Source organism: Meriones unguiculatus, chromosome 16 (genome assembly GCF_030254825.1).
Source record: "Meriones unguiculatus strain TT.TT164.6M chromosome 16, Bangor_MerUng_6.1, whole genome shotgun sequence".
NCBI lineage: Eukaryota > Metazoa > Chordata > Mammalia > Rodentia > Muridae > Meriones > Meriones unguiculatus.
The window spans coordinates 62,022,102-62,025,622 of record NC_083363.1 but is presented as its reverse complement, the minus strand read 5'-3'; the positions used below and the strand labels follow the sequence as shown (position 1 = coordinate 62,025,622).

The 3,521-nt window shown below is 47.0% G+C and overlaps 1 pseudogene; it reads right to left on the bottom strand.

Annotated features, from left to right (window-relative positions):
- Window positions 1-342: 342 nt before the first annotated feature.
- LOC132648415 (small nucleolar RNA SNORA17) lies at window positions 343-464 on the bottom strand (annotated as a pseudogene).
- Window positions 465-3,521: the final 3,057 nt, after the last annotated feature.

Sequence of the window (3,521 nt, the reverse complement as noted above, 5' to 3'; positions counted from 1 at the left end):
TTTGAAAGCTGTTCTCTGGCCAGCCTCCTGACAAGAAAATGTTTGTGGTTAAGTTTAGGTGAAATAGTGAGTAAGGCTGCTTTCTTTACAGGAATTTCCGGTAAAGGATGGTAACACTCAGCACGATTTCTCAACAAAAGGGTTTACCCCGCCCTTTTCTTCTTATAAAATGAGGACCACCATCATTGCCTCTAATTTCAAACCTCAAGGCTTTCTTCTAGTGAATTTTAAAAATCTCCATCTCATCAATATCACTTATATGAAGCAATAATTTATTGACAAAAAGAGTGCAAACACAGTGCTAGAATGGTGGTTGTCTGGGGCTCGCTGTCTTCAGCCTAATTAGTTAGGCTACTGATTATTCACAAGTAGAACACGGAGCATGGATGTAGCCTCCTTCCTCAGGACCTCTGCTGACACACAGGTGACACAGCAGCCACACCCGCAAGGCCTCTAGGGGCCGGACAGTATCTTTTTTTTTTTTTAATGTTTACTATCAGGTACAGCGTAAACAGGCGATGAAGTAAATTCTGTATGAGCTTTATTTTGTAGATTTTCTCTTCAAAGGATGTAAATATTTTTTCATACCAAGTAAACTTGTAAGAAACAACCACTAAAAGTAAAAATACGAAGAATTAACCTAATTATATTGAGTCAACAAAGTGCTATTAAAAATAATTTCAAATGACTTGAGAACATTCTTTTATCTTGTAATAAAATATTCCTAAGGGAGAAAACTGTTAAAAATATCAAATTGCTTTTAGTTAAAAAAGATATTGTTAAATACAAGTATTAAAATTATTCTGACGCTAGTATATATTATATATTATAAACATTAAAATGGATAATGATATTAATATCATCAAGAACTGGAATTTTCTGCATGCAGAGGGTACCAATATAAAATTGGTGACTAAGTAAAACTTGCAGTGTTGACTAAAACTGTTCTTTCAGTGTTGACTTAAGATTCATCTCTCTGTCTCTCCTTTCTCCCTACTTACCCACCCTGATCCCGTGATCTTTTCTTGCTCTGTCTACTTTAGATAATCTCATACTCAGTAAATGTAAGGCTGGTTCCTGGGCTCTGAAGACAATCTCTCCCTGGCAGCTGACACAGCTTCATAAAGATGTGTCTAAGAAAAAAGCTAGAGCAGCTTAAGGCCACAGTGTCTTCTCGTGCCAGTAAACCACACAGCAGAAAAAGGAATGACTGAAACTCAGCAGCAGTACCGAAGGACTTACATGTCAACTTTACAATCCAAAGATGGACGCGTGGAGTGTTGGCAGATTCTCCTGCTACATATGTGTGAACTGTGTGTGATCATCATTTGATAAATGAAGGCAAACAGCTGGGTGCCTTCTGTTGCTCTTTTTAAAGCCTAAGCATAGATTCCCTCTTGGCAGTGTTTTACTTCACTAACTTAATGATTTGAATGGAATGTTGCAACAGTGAGTCCAGAGAGGAACCATTTTGAAACCATTTTGAAAGTGCGTGGTCTGCTTGGGCAGGGGAGTGAGACAACCGTCACATGAAAATGCGCTCGCTTATGCTTGAAAACACGCAGCTTACGATGTCCACTCGGAGGTGGCTGGGGCAGCTGCTCAACGAACGTGGAACTTCTGCCGATTTTCCTGGCGATTTAACAGTGATTGGTCTATAGTGAGGAGGCTGCCTGCCTGTATATGCGCCCAGCGAGAGATTGAAGACGTGGAATGGCAAGGGTGGCTGCTCAGCTTTCAGACGGTGTACCCCGAGGTCGCCGGCGGGTGTTGGGAGTGCATCTGCACTGCTAGTCAGTGTTGGTTAGTTACCCGATCGGAGGACAGAATCATCCAGCGTGCAGGTGCAGAGCGTCTTCCCCGTCCCTCTTCACACTCGTGTTAATGGGCCTAACCATTGCTCTCAAGCTCTGTTTGCTCTCTTCAGCATGGAAGCTCCCAGAACCAGCAGTGGGGCCACGAAAATAAGGTCTGTGCCTCTGTGTGGGGGTTTTCTTCCCGAGAATCATCAGAACGTCCTCAGGCGCATCTGAGGCCACCTGATGTCCCTGCATGCCGTGAGGTGGGAACTGGTCATCGCTCCTCAAGGAGCAGTGGCTTAACTGGTGTGTGGTGGGCTTGCACGTGTGAGGGTTCACATGTGTGTAGAGGCGTGCGTCGGCATGTGTGTTCACGGGCACCTGTGCATGCATATGTAGTTAACATCGGTTCTTCTTCCATCACCCCCCACCGGTGACATCGAGTCAGGAGCTCTCAGCGGAGCCCAGAGCTCACCGAGTGCTGGCGTAGCCCACTCAGGTCTCCTTTGTCTCTGCCTCCCCATGCTGTGATTTCAGGTGGCCGCCATGCCCGCCTGGCGAGCACACACAGCCTCAGAGGCCTCTTTTGAGGGGCACCATGATCTAAGCTTACTACAGAGGTTAGTTGCCTTTCAGGCAGGGTCTGGAGGTCTAATCGGCCATGGAGATGGCTGCGTGCACGACCCTCTGACCAAGATGACTAGTCAGGCCATGGGTAAATCAGCATCGAGATGAAGGCAAGGATGACAGGTGTCCGTCTAATGCCAGCGTCATACCCCGCTCCGATTAACCATGACCGTTAGAGAACACACAGGGACTGAAGAATGTCAGTCCCTCAATGGCTTCCTGTGGTGCTGGAAGTGCCCCGTCCAGCCCTCCTGTTCAGACTGACATTCAAAACTACTACCACGGTGCGCTCAGGGATGGGTGCTGGCACCTGTGTCCAGAGCTCCTGGCTGCATGCATCTCCTGGCAAGGTCACCGGCTTTGTTGGCAGCCTCCATGTTTTGAATGGTTTGGGACTTACAGGCGAAAGGTTCTGCCTGGGTTGGCTTTTCCGTCTACATAAGACTGCAGTTTTTACGGCTAAACAGTGATCTCTTCAGAAGTATGTTCCCTGGATCTCACTCCACAAAACGGGCTGTCTATAGCTCACCATGTAGCCCGGCCTACCCTCAGTCTTACAGCAATCCTCCTGTGTGAGCTTCCCTGGACGTAAATGATCAGGCCTGGCTGGGGTATCTTTCAAAGTAATGTGTTAGTGGAGAACTCAACATATAACATGCAGCTGTAGCTTCCGTGTTTGATGGAGCAGAAAAGGTGAGGTGAAGCCCAGATCTCCAGCTGCTATTCCAGGATAGTCTCTACGCACCTCTGAGGAACCCAAGGCTCAGGTAACAATCCGTTACTGAGCACACACACACAAGTTGTAGCAATTTACAAGTGAGGAGTGGTGGTCTCTGAGTATGTATTTCACCCACAAGAGGCATTAGAAAGAGATCTCCAAAAAACATAGGTGTTGACTGAAGGCTCCCAGCCTGGGCTCTGATTGTTATCTCTGTGGCTTGCCAGAGGCAGGGGAAGGGTCCCTGTCCTTCCCACAGAGCACACACACCGTTTCCTGTCAGCTCTGTGGCCTGGTCCCTCAGAAGGCCCTCCTCCCCCAACCCTGCCCTGCGCTAGAGGGCTCATATGAAGGGCAGTTTCTTCTTGAAATGTGGC